Source organism: Rhinopithecus roxellana, chromosome 7 (assembly GCF_007565055.1).
Source record: "Rhinopithecus roxellana isolate Shanxi Qingling chromosome 7, ASM756505v1, whole genome shotgun sequence".
Classification (NCBI taxonomy): domain Eukaryota; kingdom Metazoa; phylum Chordata; class Mammalia; order Primates; family Cercopithecidae; genus Rhinopithecus; species Rhinopithecus roxellana.
In genome coordinates, this window is record NC_044555.1 from 110,065,022 (window position 1) to 110,076,561 (window position 11,540).

Below are 11,540 nucleotides of genomic sequence, written 5' to 3' on the forward strand. Positions count from 1 at the left end.
GGCCATGGCTTTGTTCTCTGGACACTCGAGGTTGAGCATCTGCTGTGCTGGAGGGGCTGAGGTGTTTCCATTCCACTAACAACACTCCAATAGGGAAGGGGGATGCTGGCAAAAGCATTTCATTGGGGCTGTGGCAGGGGGTCTATGTGCATGTGCTGGTGGAAGCAGGGCAGTAGCGCAGTGAGATCTACATGCACGCACATGCTCCATGAGTGGCAGGGTGGTGGGGACTGCATGCATGCACTTGCATCAGCAGTGGCGATGTGGCAGGGTCCATGCATGTGAGCACTGGCAGCAGCAACACAATGGGATCCACTTGTATGCACTGGTAGCAGCCGCATGGTGGGATCCATGTGCACAAGTGCACTGCCGGTGGCGGTTCAGCAGAGTCTACATGCATGCCAGTGGCAATAGGGCAACAGTGTGGCAGGATCCACCATGGGTCAGCAATGGGGCAGCAGTGCGGCGGGGTTCATGTGTGTGTATGTGCACTGGTGGCAGGACGGTGAGGTCTGCATGCACATGCTCACACCAGTGGTGGTGAAGCAGTGGTGGCAAAGTCCATGGGCACTGGTGGCAATGGAGTGAACAGCAAGGTCCATATGCACACAAGCTGGCAAAGCAGTGGGGGTAGGCTGCGAGCAAGTGTGTGCTGGCAAAGCAATGAAGGGAGGCTGTAGGCTAGTGCATGTTGGCAGGGGCCCATCTGCTCAAACTCTCTGATGGTTAGCTGGGCCTGCCGGTGAAGGAACTATGGCAGCAGCCACAAGGAAGTGCACCAGTTTGGCATCCGAGGTTGTGCTGCAAACAGGTGCGGCCATGCAGGGATGCTGGGAGATACCAGCAGATAGGAGGGTGTTCAGATCAGACTTTCCCATTCCACAATCAAGACAACCCTGTTCTGTCCAGGTCCAACAGTCAACAAAGGCCAAAGCTACCTAGAGGACCATGGCAAGCCTCAGGGGATGGGCATCCCTGGCCGTGTTCCATTGTGGCCATTCTCACACCAAACCCTCCAGGCTCCGCACAGTCTGGAGTCCTGTCCCTGCCACATCTCCAAGTACCTACCCCTATCAGCTTAAATATCTTTTGAAGTCTTGGGTCTCCTCCAACTAAGATTCCAATGTTCCTTCATGACAGTGGGCCACTTCTCACCTATTTAACTCATCCTTTCCCCAGGAGCCATGGGGGGCCAGGAATGAGTCCTGATGTTTGGCAGCCCTGTGCAGGGTTCCCAGCTTCCTCCCCCTTCAGCCCAGGGTCTGTGTCCTCCCTCTGTCCACTCTCAATGCTTTCCTTCTGAAGATTCACTCAGTGTGCCAGTCTTCTTGATGGTCTCATCTCTCGGTGGGTAATGCTCTTCCTAGCTGTGTCTTGTTGGCCATCTTGTTTCTCCTCCATATTCAGCTATTTCAAATTCCTGGCCTTGCCATATCTTTTCATGTTTTCATGTTTTTGCACATGCTTCTCTATCTGCTTTTATGCCTGACTAGCTTGTACTCTAACTTTAAGACTAAATTAGCATTGTTTCCTCTGGGAAGCCTTGTCTAACTGTCCTCTCCCCCACGGATTGTGTTAAGGACCTTTCCTTTTTGCTCCCACCACAGTAGTACTTACCTATCTCATAGCGCTGTAATGAAATATTGTTTTCCCTACTGGGTCATGCACTGAGACCACAGGCAGAGTCTCTTATAGTCATTTACATAGCTGCAACAGAGTTGTAAAGGTTTGATGAGCAAATGAATGAAATGTGGAAGTGGGGGAATAAACAGGCATAACTTAGAAAGTGGTGTTGACAGAGAAGAGGTGCCACCTTATACCATACAAAATGCAAAATCTCCCAGACTTTCGGTCCAAAAAGGCCCACCTTCCACATAATCAATCGGTCAGCAAAAGCAGTTATCCATAACTGGTCATATTTTCCAGGTCTCTCTTCTCCCAAAAGAAGCCCTACCTTATCTCCCACCAGCCAGGCAGCCTAACCTTCAGATTCCCTTGGATGTGGAGTACATCTTGCATCACCACTATGGATGCCCTCCCTGGCCAATGCCCAAGCTACTGCACTGCAGCTAGGTCCTAAATTGATTCATAGGACACTCAGGCACGCAAATCTAATCTCCTTTGTGAGGTTTACCCACTGGATAGTGGAGGAGAAATAGAAATTGCAGTCTAAACAAATAGATTTAGCTCATACACAGTGGTATTAAGTTCAGTCAGTGTTGAAGACATAATGATCCATCCCTCATATTCCTCTTCAATCAATGACGTACTGCCCAGCTATAAGGAGTGTAGTTGGCTGACAGCTGTTAGTATCTTCAGAATCTGCCAGGGCTTTAGAACATGGATCACACTCTTCTTGGGACATCTAGCAACTAATGACTGAGCAAAGTAGTGAAAAGCAAGGTCACACTCCCTGGGGATGATCCCCAGTGAATAACCAAGCAAAGCAGTGGTACAAAAGCCCAGCTATTCCCACCCAACATGGGACTTCTCTAATGAGCAATCTTTGCTCCAGAGAGCCCCCTCGGGCTGGCAGAGACTTTGTCAAGTCTGCATATCTTCTGATGGCTCCCCCTCCTCAATCCTTCTTTGTCTCTATTTCTTCACAGGTGTTATTCCCTAATAAATGTTTGCACTCCTAATTCCTCTGAATCTGCTTCTTTGAGAAGCCAACCTATAACTTTTGGTGCCAGAAGTGGCCCAAGAAAGGAAGCCATAAGATGCGGTGTGGATATTGGACTCATCAGCACCTATCTGGCATTAAGGACCCCATTCCTGGTGGAAGATTATGGATTATGCACAGAGAGCCCCTGACACAAGACAGAGTCCCAGTGTTTAAATATTTCTCCTGTGGTGTTTCAGGAGAACATACCAGTAAGGAGAATTCATTAGCTCATGGAATGACTCAAGCATTTCAAACGTATGCAAGAAATATAAGTATAAAGAAAATGGAATCTTACACTTTTATTTAATTACATTGATGCCCTGCTGAAGGGAAATAACAACTAAAAACTAAATGTGCGAACACAAAGTCTCTTTAGTAGCTTACAAAGAAGACCTAATTTCATGCAATGGGTGAGCATAAAAAGTTGAAGATAAAACCCAGGATTTGATCATTAGAGTGGCTGAACTTCAAGGATAGCTGAATGCTTAACTGAGGCAGGTATGTTACGCCAAAGTCGGGGTCCTAGTTGTGAAAACTCAGGACCCTCACACAGGAGATGGGGACATCTAAGTGGATGCTTCTGAAGATTTTGACTCTGCAGCCCTCTTAAAATCTTCTGAGCCAGTAGAAGTGCCTCATGCTTGCCCAATAAGAGCTGGTACTTCTTCTATATAAGAAGATAATACATAGGTCTTTCCACCACAAAGCAACAGGTCAATAAGCAGCAAAACATTTCCACAATTAAGCTGGACTTGACTGGGGAGGAAAAGGACTATATCTCAAAGGAAGTGCCAGCATGTACTGAGAGGAATCAGGGGAGGTCCCATGGGACTATGTTCTGAAGGTGCTTGACCAAGGAGAGCTTTATCGTTAAGACCAGATAAGGGAGATTTGTTGGTTTTGGGGAACTCTCTTAGAATGCAAGACGTGGGGGCGGAGCAAGATGGCGGAATAGGAACAGCTCCAGTCTCCAACTCCCAGCGCCAGCGACACAGAAGACCAGTGATTTCTGCATTTTCAACTGAGACTCCACCTCTGGGGACAGGGCACAACAGGGGAAGCAGCAGAGGCCTGTGCAGACGCGAACGACTCTGTCCGACAGCTTTGAAGAGAGCAGTGGATCTCCACACACGGAGGTTGAGATCTAAGAACGGACAGACTGCCTGCTCAAGTGGGTCCCTCACCCCTGAGTAGCCTAATTGGGAGACATCCCCCACTAGGGGCAGTCTGACACCCCACACCTCACAGGGTGGAGTACACCCCTGAGAGGAAGCTTCCAAAGTAAGAATCAGACAGGTACACTCGCTGTTCAGCAATATTCTATCTTCTGCAACCTCTGCTGCTGATACCCAGGCAAACAGGGTCTGGAGTGAACCTCAAGCAATCTCCAACAGACCTATAGCTGAGGGTCCTGACTGTCAGAAGGAAAACTATCAAACAGGAAGGACACCTATACCAAAACCCCATCAGTACGTCACCATCATCAAAGACCAGAGACAGATAAAACCACAAAGATGGGGAAAAAGCAGGGCAGAAAAGCTGGAAATTCAAAAAATAAGAGCGCATCTCCCCCTGCAAAGGAGTGCAGCCCATCGCCAGCAACGGATCGAAGCTGGTCAGAGAATGACTTTGACGAGATGAGAGAAGAAGGCTTCAGTCCATCAAACTTCTCAGAGCTAAAGGAGGAGTTACGTACCCAGCACAAAGAAACCAAAAATCTTGAAAAAAGAGTGGAAGAATTGACAGCTAGACTAATTAATGCAGAGAAGGTCATAAACGAAATGACAGAGATGAAAACCATGACATGAGAAATAAGTGACAAATGCACAAGCTTCAGTAACTGACTCGATCAACTGGAAGAAAGAGTATCAGCGATTGAGGATCAAATGAATGAAATGAAGCGAGACGAGAAACCAAAAGAAAAAAGAAGAAAAAGAAATGAACAAAGCCTACAAGAAGTATGGGATTATGTAAAAAGACCAAATCTACGTCTGATTGGGGTGCCTGAAAGTGAGGGGGAAAATGGAACCAAGTTGGAAAACACTCTTCAGGATATCATCCAGGAGAACTTCCCCAACCTAGTAGGGCAGGCCAACATTCAAATTCAGGAAATAAAGAGAACGCCACAAAGATACTCCTCCAGAAGAGCAACTCCAAGACACATAATTGCCAGATTCACCAAAGTTGAAATGAAGGAAAAAATCTTAAGGGCAGCCAGAGAGAAAGGTCGGGTTACCCACAAAGGGAAGCCCATCAGACTAACAGCAGATCTCTCGGCAGAAACTCTACAAGCCAGAAGAGAGTGGGGGCCAATATTCAACGTTCTTAAAGAAAAGAATTTTAAACCCAGAATTTCATATCCAGCCAAACTAAGTTTCATAAGTGAAGGAGAAATAAAATCCTTTACAGATAAGCAAATGCTTAGAGATTTTGTCACCACCAGGCCTGCCTTACAAGAGACCCTGAAGGAAGCCCTAAACATGGAAAGGAACAACCGGTACCAGCCATTGCAAAAACATGCCAAAATGTAAAGACCATCGAGGCTAGGAAGAAACTGCATCAACTAATGAGCAAAATAACCACTTAATATCATAATGGCAGGATCAAGTTCACACATAACAATATTAATCTTAAATGTTAATGGACTAAATGCTCCAATTAAAAGACACAGACTGGAAAACTGGATAAAGAGTCAAGACCCATCAGTCTGCTGTATTCAGGAGACCCATCTCACATGCAGAGACATACATAGGCTCAAAATAAAGGGATGGAGGAACATCTACCAAGCAAATGGAGAACAAAAAAAAGCAGGGGTTGCAATCCTAGTCTCTGATAAAACAGACTTTAAACCATCAAAGATCAAAAGAGACAAAGAAGGCCATTACATAATGGTAAAGGGATCAATTCAACAGGAAGAGCTAACTCTCCTAAATATATATGCACCCAATACAGGAGCACCCAGATTCATAAAGCAAGTCCTTAGAGACTTACAAAGAGACTTAGACTCCCATACAATAATAATGGGAGACTTCAACACTGTCAACATTAGACAGATCAACAAGACAGAAAGTTAACAAGGATATCCAGGAATTGAACTCATCTCTGCACCAAGCAGACCTAATAGACATCTATAGAACTCTCCACCCCAAATCAACAGAATATACATTCTTCTCAGCACCACATCGCACTTATTCCAAAATTGACCACATAATTGGAAGTAAAGCACTCCTTAGCAAATGTAAAAGAACAGAAATTATAACAAACTGTCTCTCAGACCACAGTGCAATCAAACTAGAACTCAGGACTAAGAAACTCAATCAAAACCGCTCAACTACATGGAAACTGAACAACCTGCTCCTGAATGACTACTGGGTACATAACGAAATGAAAGCAGAAATAAAGATGTTCTTTGAAACCAATGAGAACAAAGATACAACATACCAGAATCTCTGGGACACATTTAAAGCAGTGTGTAGAGGGAAATTTATAGCACTAAATGCCCACAAGAGAAAGCAGGAAAGATCTAAAATTGACACTCTAACATCACAATTAAAAGAACTAGAGAGGCAAGAGCAAACACATTCAAAAGCTAGCAGAAGGCAAGAAATAACTAAGATCAGAGCAGAACTGAAGGAGATAGAGACACAAAAAACCCTCCAAAAAATCAATGAATCCAGGAGTTGGTTTTTTGAAAAGATCAACAAAATTGACAGACTGCTAGCAAGACTAATAAAGAAGAAAAGAGAGAGGAATCAAATAGACGCAATAAAAAATGATAAAGGGGATATCACCACTGACCCCACAGAAATACAAACTACCATCAGAGAATACTATAAACACCTCTATGCAAATCAACTAGAAAATCTAGAAGAAATGGATAATTTCCTGGACACTTACACTCTCCCAAGACTAAACCAGGAAGAAGTTGAATCCCTGAATAGACCAATAGTAAGCTCTGAAATTGAGGCAACAATTAATAGCCTACCCACCAAAAAAAGTCCAGGACCAGATGGATTCACAGCTGAATTCTACCAGAGGTACAAGGAGGAGCTGGTACCATTCCTTCTGAAACTACTCCAATCAATTGAAAAAGAGGGAATCCTCCCTAACTCATTTTATGAGGCCAACATCATCCTGATACCAAAGCCTGGCAGAGACACAACAAAAAAAGAGAATTTGAGACCAATATCCCTGATGAACATCGATGCAAAAATTCTCAATAAAATACTGGCAAACCGGATTCAGCAGCACATCAAAAAGCTTATCCACCATGATCAAGTGGGCTTCATCCCTGGGATGCAAGGCTGGTTCAACATTCGCAAATCAATAAACGTAATCCAGCATATAAACAGAACCAAAGACAAGAACCACATGATTATCTCAATAGATGCAGAAAAGGCTTTTGACAAAATTCAACAGCCCTTCATGCTAAAAATGCTCAATAAATTCGGTATTGATGGAACGTACCTCAAAATAATAAGAACTATTTATGACAAACCCACAGCTAATATCATACTGAATGGGCAAAAACTGGAAAAATTCCCTTTGAAAACTGGCACAAGACAGGGATGCCCTCTCTCACCACTCCTATTCAACATAGTGTTGGAAGTTCTGGCTAGGGCAATCAGGCAAGAGAAAGAAATCAAGGGTATCCAGTTAGGAAAAGAAGAAGTCAAATTGTCCCTGTTTGCAGATGACATGATTGTATATTTAGAAAACCCCATTGTCTCAGCCCAAAATCTCCTTAAGCTGATAAGCAACTTCAGCAAAGTCTCAGGATACAAAATGAATGTGCAAAAATCACAAGCATTCTTATACACCAGTAACAGACAAGCAGAGAGCCAAATCAGGAATGAACTTCCATTCACAATTGCTTCAAAGAGAATAAAATACCTAGGATTCCAGCTTACAAGGGATGTAAAGGACCTCTTCAAGGAGAACTACAAACCACTGCTCAGTGAAATCAAAGAGGACACAAACAAATGGAAGAACATACCATGCTCATGGATAGGAAGAATCAATATCGTGAAAATGGCCATACTGCCCAAGGTTATTTATAGATTCAATGCCATCCCCATCAAGCTACCAATGAGTTTCTTCACAGAATTGGAAAAAACTGCTTTAAAGTTCATATGGAACCAAAAAAGAGCCCGCATTGCCAGGACAATCCTAAGTCAAAAGGACAAAGTTGGAGGCGTCACGCTACCTGACTTCAAACTATACTACAAGGCTACAGTAACCAAAACAGTATGGTACTGGTGCCAAAACAGAGATATAGATCAATGGAACAGAACAGAGTCCTCGGAAATAATACCACACATCTACAGCCATCTGATCTTTGAGAAACCTGAGAGAAACAAGAAATGGGGAAAGGATTCCCTATTTAATAAATGGTGCTGGGAAAATTGGCTAGCCATAAGTAGAAAGCTGAAACTGGATCCTTTCCTTACTCCTTATATGAAGATTAATTCAAGATGGATTAGAGACTTAAATGTTAGACCTAATACCATAAAAACCCTAGAAGAAAATCTAGGTAGTACCATTCAGGACATAGGCATGGGCAAGGACTTCATGTCTAAAACACCAAAAGCAATGGCAGCAAAAGCCAAAATTGACAAATGGGATCTAATTAAACTAAAGAGCTTCTGCACAGCAAAAGAAACTACCAGCAGAGTGAACAGGCAACCTACAGAATGGGAGAAAATTTTTGCAATCTACTCATCTGACAAAGGGCTAATATCCAGAATCTACAAAGAACTCAAACAAATATAAAAGAAAAAAACAAACAACTCCATCAAAAAGTGGGCAAAGGATATGAACAGATATTTCTCAAAAGAAGACATTCATACAGCCAACAGACACATGAATAAATGCTCATCATCACTCGCCATCAGAGAAATGCAAATCAAAACCACAATGAGATACCATCTCACACCAGTTAGAATGGCAATCATTAAAAAATCAGGAAACAACAGGTGTTGGAGAGGATGTGGAGAAATAGGAACACTTTTACACTGTTGGTGGGATTGTAAACTAGTTCAACCATTATGGAAAACAGTATGGCAATTCCTCAAGGATCTAGAACTAGATGTACCATATGACCCAGCCATCCCACTACTGGGTATATACCCAAAGGATTATAAATTGTTCTACTACAAAGACACATGCACACGTATGTTTATTGCGGCACTATTCACAATAGCAAAGACTTGGAATCAACCCAAATGTCCATCTGTGACAGACTGGATTAAGAAAATGTGGCACATATACACCATGGAATACTATGCAGCCATAAAAAAGGATGAGTTTGCGTCCTTTGTAGGGACATGGATGCAGCTGGAAACCATCATTCTTAGCAAACTATCACAAGAAGAGAAAACCAAACACCGCATGTTCTCACTCATAGGTGGGAACTGAACAATGAGGAAACTTGGACTCGGGAAGGGGAACATCACACACTGGGGCCTATCATGGGGAGGGGGGAGGGGGGAGGGATGGCATTGCGAGTTATACATGATATAAATGATGAATTGATGGGTGCTGACCAGTTGATGGGTGCAGCACACCAACATGACACAAGTATACATATGTAACAAACCTGCACGTTATGCACATGTACCCTAGAACTTAAAGTATAATAAAAATAAAAAAATAAAAAAAGAAAAAGAAAAAGAATACAAGACGTAACACCCTAACAGAGACACCAGAAGTTGGTGTAACTTGCTGTTAAGGTGGCTCCTATAAGCCTGGAATAAAAACAGCTCACACTGAGTGACGTTAAAATTCCTGAATTGCTGTGGTATATGCCAGAGGAAGAAATTAAAAGACTTCTGCACAGAAAACAAAAATCAACAAATTGAAGAGGCAACCCACAGGATGGGAGAAAATATTTCCAAACTACCCATCTGACAAGGGATTAATAACAAGAATATATAAAGCACTTGACCCAATAACAAAAAAAACTAATATTCTAATTAAAATATGGACAAAAGACCTGAATAGAAATTTCTCAGAAGAAGGCATACAAATGGCCAACAGGTGTCTGAAAAAATGCTCAACAACACTAATCATCAGAGAAATGCAAATCAAAACTACAATGAAATATCATCTCACCCCAGTTAAAATGGTTTATATCCAAAAGATAGGTAATAACAAATGCTGGTTAGGAATTGCTGAAAAGGGAACACTTACACACTGGTGATGGGAATGCAAATTAGTACAATCACGATAACGAACAGTTTAGAGGTTCCTCAGAAAACTAAAAATAGAGCTACCATGTAATCCAGCAATCCCACTGCTGAGTATATACCCAAAAGAAAGGAAATCAGTATATCAAAGAGGTATCTACACTCCTATGTTTGTTGCAGCACTGTTTACAATAGCTAAGATTTGAAGGCAACGTAAGTGTCCATCAACAGATGAATGGATAAAGAAAATGTGGTACATATACACAATGGAGTACTATTCAACCATAAAAAAGAATGAGATCCTGTCATTTGCAATAACATGGATGGAACTAGAGGTCATTATGTTAAGTGAAATAAGCCAGGCACAGAAAGACAAACATTGCTGTTCCCACTTATTTGTGGGAGCTAAAAATCAAAACAATTGAACTCATGGAGATATAGAGTAGAATAATGGTCACCAGATGCTGAGAAGGGTAGTGGGGTTTGGGCAGTGGAAATGGAGATGGTTAATGTATAAAAAACATAGTTAGAACAAATAAGAGTTTTGGTTGCAAAACAGGGTGATTATATTCAATAATAATTTATTGTACATAATAAAATAAAAAGTATAATTGGATCATTTGCAACATTAAGGATAAATGCTTTAGGTGATGGATATTCCATTTACCCTGATGTGGTTATTACACATTGTATGCCTGTGAAAAATAAAATAAAATAGCTAAAAGAGTATAATTGAATTGTTTGTAACACAACAAAATGGTAAATGCTTGAGGTGATGGATACCCCATTTACCCTGATGTGATTATTACAAATTGTATGCCTGTAAAAAATAAAATAACTAAAAGAGTATAATTGGGTTGTTTGTAACACAAAGAAAAGATAAATACTTGAGGTGATGAACACCTCATTTACCTGGATGTGATTATTATGCATGTATCAAAATATCTCATATAACCCATATATATATAATATATATGATTGTATATATATATATATATCTACTATATATGATGTGATTATTATGCATGTATCAAAATATCTCATGCAACCCATATATAAATATTATATATATGTGTATATATATATGTATCTACTATGTACCCACAAAATTTAAAAAAGAAAAAAGAAAGAATAGGATGTAGCTAAATAAATACATAAGTAACACAAGGGAGGCAATTTCTATAATATCCTCTTTAACTGAAAAATCTGGCCCTTCAACATCAGCTGACATAGGGCAGGAATGAACCTGTCTTAGGATCTCTGCCATGCCCAGTCATTGGTACATGGCTTCACTGCAAACACAGTGATGGATTTCAGAGCCCAGCAGCTGGGGTCTTTGGTCAGTTATGCTGTCATGGTTGAAGGTCTTCCAGGCCATTCTCATGGCAGCCATAATATATTTTTGTAAGAAATTTGACTAAAGCCAAATATGGTTGAGGTAGATATAAAAAAAATCTGGCCCCTGAAGAAACTAGATAGATCTTGGAAAATGACTGTTGACTAGTGCAAACTCAATCACAGCATAGCTCCATGGTTTCATGTACATGATATACAGCTGTTGGTTTGGTAAATTGGTAAATAAAATGTGGTACATATACACAATGGAGTACTATTCAGCCGTAAAAAAGAATGAGGTCCTGTCATTTGCAATAACATGGATGTAACTAGAAGTCATTATGTTAAGTGAA